Source organism: Diabrotica virgifera, chromosome 2 (assembly GCF_917563875.1).
Source record: "Diabrotica virgifera virgifera chromosome 2, PGI_DIABVI_V3a".
Taxonomy (NCBI): Eukaryota; Metazoa; Arthropoda; class Insecta; order Coleoptera; family Chrysomelidae; genus Diabrotica; species Diabrotica virgifera.
In genome coordinates, this window is record NC_065444.1 from 117,681,527 (window position 1) to 117,699,584 (window position 18,058).

At 31.0% G+C, this 18,058-nt stretch overlaps 1 protein-coding gene across 4 annotated transcripts in view; it reads left to right on the forward strand.

Annotated features, from left to right (window-relative positions):
* The window catches only part of LOC114330181 (CUGBP Elav-like family member 1), a 1,522,900-nt gene that overhangs the window by 309,987 nt on the left and 1,194,855 nt on the right, over positions 1 to 18,058 (forward strand). The gene's annotated exons all lie outside the window — the stretch shown is intronic.

Sequence of the window (18,058 nt, forward strand, 5' to 3'; positions counted from 1 at the left end):
TACCTACTGGTCAATTAAATGTTTACACTTCTACATATGTATGTATGTATGTGCGTGCATAAGTATTATATGTGCGCACATGTACCTAATATATTATGTAATGCAATGTATTATATTTGGAATATTGTAGCAAACAGTAATTTATTATCTATCGTGGCTGAATGGATCAAGTAATCCAAAGCCAATAAGGAAGAAAAAAAAATTGCAAATGAAAGGTATATTACACTTCTATAAGTAAAAAAAATTTCAACTTGTTATCTGCTTTATTTTCAGTCCTGTAACATTTTGAAAAAATTAATTTTTTTGCGAAAGCTGGACTGCAAAATTTATTTTGCAAAATCAAATGAACCGATTTTAATATTTACAGTATTGTTGTACTGTATCATAGAGTTTTTTTGGGTGAAATATGAAAATCCTATGTGTAGTATAAATGGTTGAAAAACGTAAAATGCGAATACTTGTTTTTGTATGGTTTTTTCGCAATTATTGCTATTTTGCAACAAAAGTGACTATTCTTTAGACTTTTAACCAATTCTATATTATAGGAAATTTAATTACGCAACTTTTATGTCAGTACAACGTTTCTCGGAAATGAATACTTTTAAAGTTATAATAAAAAAACTATGAAAAATTCGAGCTTTTTCTTCATTTTTTGACATTTTGATTATTTAAACAATGTTCCGGACCTTTTTGAGAGGGAGGATAACTCAAATATTAATATTTGAGTTATTTTCAAACAAGTTCTGCAAAAAAATTTGAGTCACCTCTCAACGTCCAAATGTATTAATATTTTTACAGATGCGCCCTGGTCTATAAGTCAACAGCACATCAATGATACATCATTTAGATTTTAAAAGAATATCCATATGAAATCAGATTTTGGTGTTAATTTTCGAGTGTAAATTAAATGTAAGACTAAATACTTATGTCGGGATAGTATCATGAGTCATGCGGTTGTTTTCCTGGTTTTTTCCTCGTAATTCACTATGGTGCCACTAACAAAATATTTTTACTGTCATCATTGTTCATTGACAGATATTTTTAGGTAAAATTGGATTTCATGTAATCTAATGAACTATTGTCCAATAAAGTCGTCCCACGAACACAACTCATATATATTGGCAATATCATTTTAAAGTAATCTACTTTAAAATATATAATATATGTCTGAATTGTCAATATGAATGAGTCAGATAAAATTAAACTAATCGAAGAATTTTTTACCAAATAACAAAAACAAAATTTGTTTTTATTAATAATTTGTATTTTGAGAACGACTTCCGAAGTGCAAATTGAAACGTCAAATAAACTTAAGTTTAACGCGACATTGTAAAAATACTGCAATCAAATAATGTTGCTTCATATATTTTTAATAAACCCAACTCTATCCAACTCTATACATGCATGAAACAAGTAATACGTAGTAATAGGTATGTTATATAGGTAATATATGTATATACAATTTATAATTTAAAAAAAATGTATAATGATGCTGTAAATAAGTTGTCCTTATAATAAAAAATCTTTTTGCTCAAATTATTTGATACAGCACTGCGTCCAGAAATTAATATTTATAAGTCTGCGTTACGGAAAATGCCAAATTATATTCTTCTTCTTTTTGCTCCAATCTTAAATATTAAGACTATTTATAAAGAGACGGGAGATAAATCAGGTCATTACGGGGATTCTAGAAAGATGCTAGAAGTGTCATATTCTGGGCGGTTGAAAAATTTCGTAAGATCTTCTTGTAGTTGTCTTTCCAAGCATAAAGACATTGAGAAGTGGAATGCTGTTATTAAAAGGATGGTAACTGAGCAAAAGGATAATGAAGGGTACTAACATTATTAACTTGCATTAATAAAAAAAGGGACAATATGTATTAAAATTAAAATAAATTTTAAATTAAAGTACGGTGTTTCTTATGTTTTACGAAAAAAAAAAAAAAAAAATTAAGGCTTATAATTCCTCCAAAAAGTTTTTAAAAATTAGTTGTACTGTTTTCGTTATAAAAAGTATAAATTAGAGTAATAGTGTACAAGAGCGTAACTTACATAATACGCCAGTCAATGAGAACAAAACAGGATATTACCTCCGAATTCTATCCTACTGCATGGATTATAATGAAATTTTGGGAATATCTCTAAATATCTTTATCTCCTAAATCAAAGTCTACCCTATATACTATGGCGCTTTTTATCTTGGGGGCGGTCTCCACCCCTTCTCGGGGGTGAACATTTTTTTGGTTAAAATAACCACGGGTGTGGCTAGAGAACCTAATTCTAAGCAAAAGCTGTTCTATAATTTTTTTTGAAAACTAAATATTATTTGAGTTTTCGTGGTCGAAATTTGGCCATTTTCATTAAAACATGACACCTTTTTGAACATATTGTTGCGAATACCTTGCGAAAAACTATGCATTTAACTAAAAAATTTTGTAAAAATATTTTGTAGCCTAAAACAAACAAAGAGATTCGTTCATTCATAATAAATCTTCTAGTTTTAATACAAAAAGAGATATGGTAGCTGAAAAGAGTTTGTTTGTTTTGTAAAAGATATTGTAAAGGAAAAACGATGCATTTAAATTCTGGAGGGTGAGGGGTTAATTAAACTTCCCATTTTTTCTTAAAATACTTTCAGCATATCTCGGTTAGTTTGAATAATAATAATTTATAATAATAATTTATTCAACCACTTAGTTATTATACAATATACATATAACAGACCTAATTAATATACTTATACTGACTGATTCATCCGGAGGCAGACCTAGACACAAGGCATCTGTTTGTCGGATACCTCCCACTGATGTCAGTCAATATAATATACAATGTACATATAATTTATTAAATACACTGTCTATAATATGTATAAATTAAAGTAAAATATAAATCAAAACATTCAATAACAATAGCAAATCGATACATTTCTTTTAGATTTTAACTGTTTATGTGATTTAGTTTTTTTTTTTTTTTTTTTTTATTAGATGATTATTAGATGATTAGATGAAAGAGTAAAAAAGGAGAAAATACGAATTGGTTGTGCAAATCAAATTCAAACATTTTCAAATATTTTAAACATTTCCGGGTTACTGATAATTAAACTCTTTACTTCTTTACTAAATTTATGTCTTATATTAATTTCTTTTAAATGCGTTGGTAACATATTAAATAGTTTAGGACCATAATAGGAAAATGATCTCTGCGTCACAGTTTTTTTAAATAAATTAGTATTTAGATGTAGATTAGTAGCTGCTCTAGTAATTGAAGTTTTTTTATTGTTTTTTACTTTTGAAAATTGGGTCCTTAGGAGACATTGGTGTATATAAATTTGACGTATTTTGAATAATTTTGTTTCTTGGTAGAGTAGAGATGTTGAGTGTAATCTAGGTTTTTTAAATATTATTCTAAGTAAAATATTTTGTGTAGTTTGCAAATTTTTTAAATTAGTAGAGAATGCACCACCCCAAATAGTTATACAATATCTTAGAACTGATTCAACTAATGAATTATACATCATAATAAGATTGGACTTAGATAGGATGAATCTTACTTTATAAAATTTATGTATTAAAGCTCTTATACGTTTAGAGACATAGGTAATATGATGTGACCACCTTGTGTGATGATCAATCATAACACCCAAATATTTTATTACAGGGGTTTGTTCTAGTATGGGGCAATCACATATATTATCTTTACATCTGGGATTATGCAGTGTAATCTTTAAAGATGGTTGGTCCGTAACTGTTGGGGAAAATGTTACATATTTTGTTTTCTCGACATTTAAAGTTAAAAGATTATGATTTAGCCAAATTCTAATATTTTTAAGACAAACCTCTGTCGCAAAATGCACTTCTTCCCAAGTATTTCCTGTAATTATGAGTGCAGTATCATCTGCGTAACATACCAACTGTCCCTCAAAATTCTGGATTGTTGCAATACTATTTATGTATACGAGAAATAAAATAGGCCCTAACACCGTTCCTTGTGGTATCCCCATCTGAACATTAATATTAGTGCTTATTTTGTCACCGATTTTAGTTTGCTGCGTTCTGTTTGTTAAATAATTTTTAAAAAGATCTAATGCAATACCCCGAATACCATAATTATTCAATTTACCTAACAGTTTGTCATGAGATACCGTGTCAAAGGCTTTAGCCAAATCCAGAAAGACTGCTAGGCATTTTTTAGAATTATTGAGAGCTTTAATTATTGTTTCAACTAAATTCAATGCGGCATCTTCTGTACAGGATTTTTTTCTGAAACCGTATTGAATTTTAGAAAGAACATTATGCTGATCCAGAAAGCTAACCAATCTATTTGTTAATACTTTTTCAAATAATTTAGCAAAGTTATTTATTACAGATATCGGTCGATAATTAGTTAGTTTATTTCTAGAACCGCTTTTGAAAATGGGAGAAACTATAGATTGCTTCCATTGCGTAGGTATTTGTCCTGTTGAGAGACTGAGATTTATTATATGGGTTAATGGGCCCAATATATTAAGATGAATATATTTTATTAATTTGCTACTAATCTTATCGGGACCAGGAGAACAATTATTCTTTAAATTAGATATCAAAATAGTTATTTCGGCCTGCGTTACCGGTTTTAAGAAAATAGACGATTCTATATAAACAGCTCTCAACAAATTATCAGGTAAATTTGAATTTTCTATTTTATTTGCCATTTTCATTCCTAAGTTTATAAAAAAATTATTAAACACATTTGCCTTATCTGTATTATTTTTAACGCAGTCCCCATTTTCATTAACAATATCAATATTAGAAATATCTAGTGTATTTTTACTTCCTGCAACCTCATTAATAATATTCCATAATTTTTTAGTATTCCCATGAGTACCGTATAATTTTTGTTTATAGTAATCATTTTTCTGTTTTTTTATTAACACATTAAGTTTATTTCTATATTCCTTATACTGTGCTTCTAGAATGGGTGTAGGCGTTTTATTTAGTTGTTTTTTGAGGATATGACGTTTATGAATGGATGTTATTATTGCCGTAGATATCCATGGTTGTAATTTTTTGTATTTGTTATTTTTGTTGACAACAATTTTAGTGAAAGAGTTTGTAATTGTGTTTATTTTATTAATGAAATTGTTGTAAGAAATTTGAACATTATTATTATTAATTACTTCAGACCATGATTCATTTTTTAAATAATTATTTATTTTTTTAAAGTCAATTTTTTTGTTGTAATTTTTTTCTTTATGTTCTGTATTTATACTGTCACAGCTTTTAAAGGATATCAAAACAAATGGCGAAAAATGATCTGTAATATCGGTTTGAAAAACGATCTGTCATATCGGTTTGAAAAACTATCGAATCTATATCAATTTTACTTTCTATATTATTAGTTTTCCTAATAAATATATGATCTATTGTTGTCTTAGAATCAGAAGTAACTCTTGTAGGTTTATTTATATAAGAGATGAAACCATATGTATTTAATATGTTTAGATACCTAGTTGTATCGGGTGTATAGGATTTTAACAAGTCGATATTTATATCACCTACATAAACTTCAAGATGTTGCATATCCAACTGCTGCAGATATTGTTCCAGATCGTTTAAGAATATTTGAGTATTTGTTGCAGGTGGTCGATAATAGGCAGTTATCCCAACTGAATAATAAGTATTTAAATGTTTCGTTAAAAATTTCACGCGGAGAAATTTACTATCATTTATCTCTATAGTACTAATTGTAGATGATATACTATCTTTTATATAAATCACCGTACCGTCGCATTTATTTATACACGATTCATTATAATATATTCCGTAATTCGGAATATGAAAATCATTTATATTTACCTCCCTAGTTTCGGATAAAATAATTATGTCCAAAAGATCCTTACCTGATTCTAAATATATGAGCAGTTCATCAAAATGCTTTTGTAAACTTCGAATATTAAAGTGAATCACACCAATTCCATTCTCCCATTTTACCCTCTCCAGTTCAAGTAAGTAATCTTGAAAATTATTATATTCTTTTGTATCGATTTCCTGACTATCATCTAAAATTTCTAGATATTCAAGCATTTAGTCATAAATTGTACCTGATATCCCAAAATTTAATCAATCGTTTATTAAAGCGAAATAGAAAAATGGTATCGAAAACAAAAATTTAAAGCCTTAAAACCTAGAGAGCATTAGCAATAATACAATTGATAAAACACATATTATTTACAAATTATAATGAGTTCTGTATTCATCAAAGTCTTTAGAATTTTTTATTATTTTTACGTTACCGTTTCGACAGACGTAGATTTTACCATTGTCAGTCCACACATTTTTTAAACCCACAAGACTGGTTAGCTGATTTACCAATTCCAATTTTAAGTTAGTGAGATCTTCCTTAATAACTACCCCAGTACCCTTTAGTAGCTTCTTCTTAGCGTAGACTGTTTGCTTATTCTCGATTTTATTTAATTTAAGATACACAGCCCTAGCTTTATCCTTGTTTTGTTTACCAATTCGATAACATAAGTTAATATCTTCATATTTTAAATTTAAACCCATTTTAGAATTTATTAGGTTAATTATTTCGTTTCTGGTGTCTTCTTTCTCCTTTTCCTTTAGATTAAAAATTCGTAGACACATGCGCCGGTTCCCTTGATCTAGTCGATCAAATTTCTCGTTCAATTCTTCTATTTTGCGCTCCAAGTTTGTTTTAGTGGAGTTAATATCCACTTTAAGTGACGCCACTGTTTCTTCTAAATTACCTAGACGGGTTTCAATGGTATTTATAATGGCTACGGCGACATTATCAGTAAGACTTTTTATAATATCTTTATTTTGGAGACTTTTTATAATGGCTTGACTTACAGCATTTTCAATAGCTTCTTTTACTTCTCTTGTAATAACCATAGTGTTCCAATTTTTTTTTTCAACTCACAGCACCAAAACTATTTTATGTTCACACTACTGAAAAATTAGGAAATTTTTCGCTGAATTTCCTTATTAAAATATTACTTTTTCGGGAGCTCAGATTACAACCGACTACTCACTACAATCCATAGGCGGCGAATAATGAATGTAATCGACATTTAATATTGTTTATTCTAAAGGTCTTTTCAAGCACTACAAAAAGTATTGCTAGCATTATACACCTAAAATCGACCGTTTCTCTATTATTTTAAGTTGAATACACCGATTAGAACATGCACAAAAAAACAAACTCTTTTCACCTACCATATATCTCTTTTTGTATTATAACTAGAAGATTTATAAAGGAACAAGTCTCTGTGTACTTTTATAAGCTACAAAATGTTTTACATTTTTTTTAGTTACATGCATAGTTTTTAATGCATTCGCAAAAAAACGTCCAAAAAGGTGTAATTTTTCAATGAAAATGGCCAATTTTCAACCACGAATAACTCAAAAAGTGTTCTGTTTTCAAAAAAAAAGTTATAGAACAGTTTTGGCTTAGAATTACGTTCTCTAGCTCCTTACATAGTTATTTTGACCAAAACATTTTGGCAAGAGTGGGAACCGCCCCCAGATATAAGTGCCATAGTATATAGGATAGACTTTGTGTCTTGAGCTAGTCCCTACTTACTGTGAAAATATTAAATTAATCGATGTAGTAGGATGGTCAGAGCCAAATATTCTCATTAACTGCCCTATAAAGTTAGCAATCATATACGTAGACAATATTACAACATTGAGTTAACTTATTAAACCTCAGTAACAAAGAATTTTAATTTTGTGCTAACTCTAATGAGGAAAGCTAACAAATAAATGATTTATGTTACTAAGGCTTGATGTTAAACTTATTTTAAAACTTATTAAAACTTATTTTGTAACCATTAAATAAAAATAATATATTTTATCGCTCTGAAATCAAACCCGCACAAATGAAAAAATCAATTTTTGAGATATCCCTATCAAAATATTTCTCTTATTTTTGTCTGAATTTTTATGTCAAACTGCCATAAAATTAGATCATAAGTCCGTCAGATGGCGTTAGGTCGGTTTACCTAATATTTTTCACTGTTTTGCTTAACGGAAGACATACATATTGCCCATTACGTCACTCGCTTCCTAAACTTTAAGATGAAAGTTTACGCGTAATTTAAGTAAAACTGCATTATCTAACCTACTAGATCTGAATTATTGGCAGATAATCAGTTGTGATCGAAAAATTGAAAGTGTCGAAGAATCTATATTATACCTATGTGACACGACCAAACTGGCAAACAGAATCAAACGGTAGAGATAACTAGATGAATCCGAATGACTTGCAGGAGCGTCATTTGAAATTTTGTTTGGGGGGGGGGGGGCAAGCACTATATATACAATACATTATATATGATGTTATGATGAATATTGATGTATTTTTTGTAAATTTCAGTCATTTTTTAGTGCCAGGGGGCAAATGCCCCCCCTGGACGCCCAAATGACGCCCCTGATGACTTGGGAAGCAGTAGGAAGACTGCTTGGACAGCAGTTTTTCTTACTTAATATTAATTTGTACAGTTCCCTGAACCAATGTATAATCGTTTGCTACCTAAAATTAATTTAAGACTGTAACATGTTTTTTCTACGAGCGTGCAAAAATGTCTACTTTCGCGCACGCGTTTTAGTTTAGAAAGTTTTAATTTTCCGCATTACTTTTCCGCACTGAATTTAGATATTTTAATATGGCCTTAAAATAATTATAATACATACAATAAACTGATATTTCTTCTTCTTCTTCAGGTGCCATCTCTGCTACGGAGGTTTGCAATCATCATAGCTATTTTAATTTTTGAGGCAGTAGCTCTAAATAGTTGTTTTGAGCTGCATCCAAACCATTCTTTCAGGTTCTTCAGCCATAAAATTCGTCTTCTGCCGATGCTTCTTCTGCCATCTATCTTTCCCTGCATTATGAGTCGCAGGATGCCATACTTCTCGCCCCGCATCACATGTCCGAGGTACTGTAGTTCTCTTTCTTTAATTGTAAGTTCAACTTCCTTCTCTTTACCTATTCTTCTCAGTACTTCATTGTTCTTAACTCTATCTACCCAGGAAACCCTCATAATTCTTCTATACGTCCACATTTCAAAGGCGTTAAGTCGTCTCATTGTCTCTACATTTAACGTCCATGATTCCAGTCCATAGTATAGTACACTATATACGTAACATTTTGTTAGGCGTACTTTAAGAGCTAAAGTTAAATCTTTGCTACATAGGACCTTTTTCATTTTCATAAAATTAGAACGTGCTTTCTCGATTCTGACTTTGATTTCTGTAGTGTAGTCATTATTTTCGGTTATAAGTGTCCCTAGGTAAGTGTACTTTTTTACTCTTTCGATCTGCTGGCCCTCTACTATCAAGATTTCGTTAGTATTATGGTTGTTTTTACTAATTTTCATAAACTTTGTCTTTTTGATATTGAGAGAGAGTCCGTACTCCCTACTACACCTTACTATTTTACTCATGAGTATTTGCAAGTCTTGTAAATTATCGGCTATTATTACTGTATCATCTGCATATCTGATATTTTTAACTAAGACTCCATTTACTCTTATGCCGACTGTTTCATCTTCCAGAGTTTCTCGCATTACCTCTTCAGAATAAGCGTTAAATAATAGAGGTGATAGTATGCAGCCTTGCCTGACTCCTCTCTTTATTTCCATTTCTTCAGATGTTTCTGTTTCAATTCTTACTATTGCTCGCTGATTGTAATAGAGATGTGTTATTAGTCTTAAATCTCTTTCATCTAGGTTTTTAGTTTTTAGAATTTCCATGAGTCGGTCATGTTTTACTTTATCAAACGCTTTATTGTAGTCTATAAAACAGACGTAAAGAGAACGGTTAACATCCAAACATCTCTGTATCAGCACGTTGCAGGAGAATAATGCCTCTCTGGTGCCCATTCCATTGCGGAACCCATATTGAGTGTCACTAATATCCAGCTCCAGTTTAGAATGTATTCTGGCGTGGAAAATTTTCAGCAGAATTTTCAAGGTATGTGATATTAAGCTTATGTTTCGGTAGTCACTGCATTCTTTGGCATTCACTTTTTTTGGCAAACACACAACTGCTGATGTCAACATTTCTCTAGGGATGATTCCCGTAGTATAGGTAGCGTTGAACAGTTCTACTATTATGTCCAGGTTTTTTTCGTTGACCAACTTTATCAGCTCGCTAGGTAATTCATCTGGACCAGCAGATTTATTGGTTTTTGATAGAGTTTATTGCCTGACTAACCTCTGATTTGGTTATCTCTGGGCCTACATCTCCGGTTTGGCTATCTACGGATGTACTAGCTTCTCTCTGGTCACGAAATAGTTCCTCGATGTACTCTTTCCATCGTCGTAGTTTTCGTTCTGTCTCCATTATAGTATTTCCGTTTTTGTCGAGCAATATATTTAAGATTCTTCTATTTCCTATTCCGGCTAGTTCTTTGACTTTTTTATGTAGGTTGAAGTTGTCATATATGTTTTGAAGTTCTTCTATTTCTTTACATTTTTCAGAGAAGTAGGTTTCTTTAGCCTCCCTAATTTTTCTTCTTATTTGGTTTTGAAGCTGTTCATAGCGAGTCTTATTAATTGTTTTGTTTTTTCTTCTTTCATTCATCAACTCTAGAATTTCCTCCGTCATCCATTCTTCTTTCTTACATTTGGTTGTTGTAAGTACTTTCTTACTTGGCTCTAATATAGAGGTTTTGAAGAATTGCCACTGTTGTTCTACGTTGCAATTATTTCTTGGGTTTCTATCTAGATTCGTGTTGATTTCATGTTTCAAATTTTCTTTTGTTTCTTCTGAATAAAGTTTCTGTATATTAAGTTTATTGTTGTTGCGGCTTTTTTCGTCTTTTTTAGTTGAAGTTGAAACCTAGCAATAAGAAGACTGTGATCAGAAGATACGTCCGCTCCTGGATATGCCTTTACTGCCTGAATTGAGTTTCGATATCTCTGCTTTATTAGGATGTAGTCAATATCTAAACTGATATTTAGATATTATTTACTAATTTATTTCAAATGTGTCTTATTGTGTTCATGTTTTAATTAAATTAACGCGACAATTCGATGAAATAACATTATTTTGACAATATCCGAAAGTCAAATCAGTAGACAATAAGAGTGGTTTTGAATCTTCGTCATGGAAGCCAAGATCGTCGTCATGCTAACCAATTATGCTGAATGCACCTGAAAGTTTGGTTTTGACAACCTTGTCAAATAATTAATTTGTGTATGTATTTTCATATTAATTAAATTAATTGATTAAGATTTGGTCATTTTTTAAAGACTCGTAGAAAAAATATTGTTCCTAACTCTTGCAGAAAGTCTCTTTTCCGCACTCGACTGCTTGCCGAAATCCCGCTTTGCGTCGTTTGGCAAACTGCAGTCGCGTGCGGAAAAGTATGACTTTCTGCACTTGTTAGGAAAATAACTATTAACTGTTCTGAGGTACAGGTTCTGTTGATATGAGCTGTATGGGTTTAAATTATAACAGTAAGGTTGCTAACCCAGCTGCAGATGCCTTTAACAGTTTGTCAGGTCTTGGGACTGGTAACAGTTCTGTTGAGGCACTCACTCCACCCGAAAAAACTGTAGCAAGATCGTGTAAAGATGCAATATTCGCCATAAGAGTCTAATAAACCAGCATATCTGTGTCTGATTGATATAGAGAAAGTATTACAGAAAATACGCTGCGAGATCGAAAGAGAAGATATTAGAAAACATTGTAACGTACATTACGTACAGTAATTCAGTTAAAATAAACAAAGAAACAACTGATTACATATATGTTAATTCATTAATTGTAATAAATATTAAGGTCTAAATTTTTATATTATTTTAAATTTCTGCATTTGGTAAAGAGTATATAAATGAGAGTTTTGACATAGAAGAGGGTTGTTGTTATCATTTTATTATTATTAAGGAATAAAACAAACGACTTAACTCAACAATATGTATATTAAAGTAAGAGGTGTAACCAAATTAAAAGATAACTGGGCACTATCAGACGCAGCAAAACATTTTTAACATAAGAAGAACCACAGTTTTTCTATTAATAAAAAAAGAAACTCTAGAAAGAAAGCGAGGGTCTGGAATACTAAATTTAGGTATGAAAAAATAAAATTAACATTTTGTAATATCTCCATCAGCGGTGATAACAGCTTGTAGTCTTCGGTACATCTGCGTGAAAGGAACTATGAAATTTTCTTCTTCAGAGAGCTCTTCTCAAACCTTGCTTTCTTTCGAGAGTTTATTGTTCTCTCCATATTTCATTAATATTAAAAACGGTTTTTCTCCTTACGCTAAAATGATTCGCTACGGCAGAAAGTGACCAACCATCTTCTAATTTCGTTACAATTCTTGATTTCAGTTCTTTGCCACTCAGCATGTGAAGCCATTTTTAAGGTTGAACAGAATAAGAAGTTATCTGACAAATTTTAAGATTTGGCAGTGACAGGGACAGTATGTAAATAATAAGTATTTATTCTTCCAAATACTCTGCTCAATTTTCTACAAAATACGCTTTAAAAGTCGTATCAGTTTTTTTTGGAACCAGCTGGTACAAACCAATGGACAAAAAATAGAAGGAAAAAGAATGGAATTACCATATAAGCAGAGTAGAGGAGAGTCGTGTGGTCAAAATTCTTCTTCTTTTATCAGTACCCTGCCCGATGATCGAACGTTGGCCATCGCATTAGCAATAGTAACTTGGGAGCAATTACTAAATAATCCATAGGAGCTCAAGATATATTGTCAAATATCTCTGGATACCACTCTCGGATTTTTCAGAGCCAAGATGTTCTTCGGCCTTGGTAAAAATAGTAAAGGAAAAATCACCCATCGGCTGAAAAATTATCAGACGACATCGCAAAAGATGTAGTGACAACTGTTCATAAAGGTATCAATCTACTAATAAACAAGCAGAATTGCTTGTAAAAAGTAAGAAGAACATCTTTAACTATGTGTTTTTTATATAGTCGACCTTTATCCATATTTAAGTTATTAAGGTCATACATTACATCAGTATAAAACTGTAACTCTATAAAGTGTATTTTATTTAATAATTATTCTGAAGTTATGGTTAAATGGTACCGTTCCTAACCAGATAATTAAACGAAGAAGACAACAAATTTTTAGCAATAAAGGCTAGAATTCTCTGGGGTCCTTAGATACTCAGTTATTAGGGCAGTCAATGAGGGTATTTGGCTCCGAATTCCATCCTACTACATCGATTTACTTGATATTTTCACAGTAAGTAATGCAATAGCTCAAGAAACAAAGTCTACTCTATGCCGATGTGCGCTTTTATCTTGGGGTGGTTCCCACTCCTTCTCGGGGGTGAAACATGTTTTGATTAAAATAGCCACGGAAGAGGCTAGAGAAACTAATTTTAAACAAAAACTGTTCGATAATTATTTTTTGAAAACTGAATACTTTTTGAGTTATTCGTGGTTGAAAATTGGCCATTTTCATTGAAAAGTGACACCTTTCGGTCGGATTTTTGCGAATACCTTAAAAACTATGCATCTAACAAAAATCTATATAAAATATTTCCATAGGTTATAAAAGAACAAAGTGATTCGTTCCTTCATAAATCTTCTAGTTAAAATACAAAGAGGGATATGGTAGGTAAGAATAGTTTGTTTTTTTGCTGCATGCTCAGATCGGTGTATCTAACTTGAAATAACAGAGAAACTGTCGATTTTAGATGTATAATGATACTAATAACTTTTGTAGTGCTTGAAAAGGCCTTTAAAACAAGCAATACTAAATGTCGATTACATTCAAACCAAGCGAGATATTCTGCAAAAAAAAGTATATTTGACCCATCATCCATCAGAATTTAAATACATCGTTTTCCTTCTGCAATACTTTTCATTGTAGTGATATTTCTATGTTCAAAAAGTTGAACTGGATTGAAATGAATGGTTTTTGAAAAAAATAAGATCATATTATAGAGCGCATTTTTAAATTTTCTTAAAAATTTTCCTTTTCCTCCATGTAACTCGAAAAAGAAAAGAGATACAAAAAAAAGATTCCACATAAAAATGTAGGGCTTTTTCAGATAAAAATTATCTTTTTTTTTTCATTACTGTATCTCTAATCATTTTCAAGTTACATGGAGAAAAAAAGATTTAAGAAAATTTAAAAATGCGCTCTATAATTTGATCTTTTTTTTTTCAACCATTCATTTTAAACGCGAACAACTTTTTGAACAGAGAAATAACACTATAGTAAAAGGTATTGTGGAAGGAAAACGATGAATTCACATTTTGGTGGATGGGGGCTAAAATTACTTCTCATTTTTTCTTAAAATACATTAGTTATCAATTTGGTTTGCAGCATATCTCGCTTAGTTTTAATGTAATGGACCTTTTTTATAGCTCATTTTAAAGGTCTTTTCAAGCACTACAAAAGGTATTAGTAGAATTATACACCTAAAATCGACCGTTTCTCTGTTATAAGTTGAATACACCAGTTTGAGAATTTCCAAAAAACATACTGTTTTCACCTACCATATCTCTTTTTGTATTATAATTAGAAGATTTATGATGGCAAGTGTCTCTTTGTTTTTTATAATCTACAAAAATGTTGAATATAGTTTTTTTAGTAAGACGCAATGAAAATGGCCAATATTTAACCACGAATATCTCAAAAAGTACTGAGTTTTAAAAAAAAATTATAGAACATTTTTTGCTTTTAATTAGGTTCTCTAGCGAATTCCTTGTTCATTTTAACCAAAAAAATTTGGGAACACCCCCAAGATAAAAGCACACATCGGCATACGGTAGACTTTGAATTATGAGATAGGTATAGGCTAGGCCCAAAATTTCATTAAAATCCATGCATGCAGAGGATAGAATTCGGAGGTAATATCCTATTCTTGCTCCCATTGACTGGCGTATGTATGAGTTTATTACTTTTAAATAACTAACAATATAAACATATTTTATTGTATATAAATTATAAGAATATAAATTAATATTTTATTGATAAACATTTGCGATGAGTTATGATCGCTTTTCACATTTTGGCGTCATATCCGTTTATTTTTGTTTCCTCTTGTGAACAGCGATATTAATTTTAGCTATATTTTTTGACAGAAGGTATTAATATGTTTAACAAACAATATTTATCTTTAATATCGATCTATTATTCTCCCTAAATTAATGAAAAACATCATATCTCACTATTTTATATAAAATACTGCCTCTATTGAATTTATTACCTCACATGAACCGAGTTGTTTTATCATTTTTGTTTAGTTTTAACAGTGGCGGTACAATTTTATTGATACGCGAATGAATAATTTTCAGTGTCTATAAATTACGTTCGTAAAATCGCACCACTAAATTAGAATACACAAAATTATAAGCATATATAACATTATCTTACAACCGTCATTTTCAATCATTATCTAAATGAATTCCATAAAACAACTATGAAAATATAACTACTTTACTTTAGTCCCCCCAAAATTTATGTATTTAAGTTATATTATTCAGAAAATAAAATATTACAATGCTTATTAACTTTTAACGTAGAAGTTAGAACTCCTTTTGTGATTGGTATAATTTTAGTTTAATTAGTCTATTCTGCGTGAACTCATTTGACTTGCTAAATAGCCCCAGAACCAAGCAATGATCGGATTTAATACGAAATAGTGATGAAATGATGAATTCAGCACGTCTGCTCATAAACATCCTAAATATGAGAAAAACAGCATACTTTGGCCACATAATTAGAGGACGTAAATACTATCTACTTCGTCTTATAATACAAGGAAAATGGAGGGAGAGAGATGGATTGGTCGAAAGAAACTTTCATGGTTGCGTAATATTAGACAATGGCGTAGTTTCACTGTAGAAGAATTATTTCGCGCAGCAGCCGATAAAGACAGGTTTCAGGAACTTGTTAGTTTAAAGCTTCATCCTCATTGAGTTGACATTGTCGATCGACTCTGTCTATCGACACTGTCGACCGACAAATCAAAAAAGCTTCACATGTCCACACCAGGTAGGCAGAATATTTGTCGACAGTCGAAACGAAAATGTGTGACGAAGATGGCGCCATTATTGTTTGTGCCGCATTTGTTATTATCACAATTAAAAAACGTAAATCATCGCGTGAAAGAAGATTTTGGGTTCGACCAAGTCTTCAAATTAGAAATCGGTATAGCGGAAATAATCTGATGGAAGATTTGAAAAAGGATGATATCGATATAGTGAATCTTGAATACAAATGTAACGGTGGTTTTAGAATTTTATTTGCATTTTGTTTCGGTCTTTATAATATTTGCTTCTAGTTTTCCATAGATTGGTTTTTAATTTGTACGCTATAATAAATGCCATCACTTTACAAACACGAGGCTTTGGATGAGGCTGAGACTATGCTGCACGCACAATGAATTATTTTTACTGTATTTTTACCAATGTCGATGTTCGAATGGTAGCTAGCACGTCCACACTTCGGATTCGACTCGACTATCCTTTGATTTTACCGACAGAGCATGGAAAACCAGTCGACACGTCGATCGACAAAGTCGATTGCCGCGTACACACTCAGTTGAGAGTGTCGATAAACAGAGTCGATCGACAACGTCGACTCACTGAGGACGCGGCTTAAGATCCGAATTTAGGTCCATCTGCATCCATCTGCTTTCCGGATGAAACATTGTTTATTAAAAGGCAAAGTTTTCAACCTAACATAAACATTAATAATATTGAAAAATATTAAAGATATTACTAAAAGATTTTTAATTAAAAACTTATTGCATTGCAACGGAATTAAAATGGAAGTTTCATTTTATTTTTACATTGGCCTTTACTCCTTTGAGTAACTACGTCCATTTTCTGTTGGAATTTATCAGCTGAACAGACGGGGTCGTGAATTGTAAGTTTTTGAATTACCTGTTGTTTTCTTCGCTTCAGCATCCATCTGGCTTGCAATTTTTAGAAGCCATGGAGGTGTTACCAGGGATATGGACCAATATGTTTTCAATTAAAAATCTTTTTGTAATATTTTTAATATTTGTCAATATTATTAATGTTTATATTAGGTTGAAAACTTTGCCTTTCAGTGGCCAGATGACGCTTGTCACCTAATCCATTAACGTCAGTTGCAATGCGGGAATAAGCTTTCGTGGTTTTGTCACTTTGAGCAGAGATCAGCAAGCCTAGGCCTCTCCGATGGTGACTCAAAATAGAGTCGAAAATCGTCGATTCAGAGTGCTGGTTTGCTCTCCCTGTTCTAAGTGAAAAATAGGACAGTTTTACCTTCGCATTGCAACTGAATAAAAATGGGATTTTTATTTTATTTTTTATTAAATTTCATACACAGAAAAACATTACTTGCATGGTTTGCCTATTAAAATCTTGTCATAGTTATCCTTAAGGGGTAGGTTTTGAAATCAACATTTCAAGTATGTTTTTGTGAATTTTTTTGAAATAATGGTAGAATTATTTTATTTTTTAATTAAATAAGCGTATTCAATACAATTCATAGAATATTCGAAACAAATTCAAAGCAAAAAATTTAAAAATAAGTCAACGGTGGCAAATTTTTAAATACACCTCAAAAATTTTGCGGTGGGTATCAGATCTCATCATTAGATCATGTTAAACAAAAAAAAACCAAAATTATTAGTAATCTTAAAATTTATGTAGGTATTTCATCCAGTCCCATGACTTTATCATTTTTTTTTTGTACGTTTTAGTGCTTTTTCAATTTCCCCTTTGTTAACTGTATGTCCATTTCTACCTCTTTGTTATATTCTCTCCATTCTTTCGTTGTCTTTTCTTTTCATAAAAGTTAACGATTTACATGAATTTTAAATAATACCTACTGTATTAATATTAGCTAATAACTAATTTATCGCAACTTTGTAACGGTATGGATTATAAGTATCATACGTTTATTCCTGGTTTTACAGTGGCTGTATTAAATATTGATAGTGCTCATTTCAAATTACATTTGCGAGGTATATAGTAAACGTGTTCTACTTGATTAATTGTTTAATTACCTACAAAACATTGCTTGCAGACTTGATGTTGTGTACTAAATACCTATTTCAGTAAATATACAAATG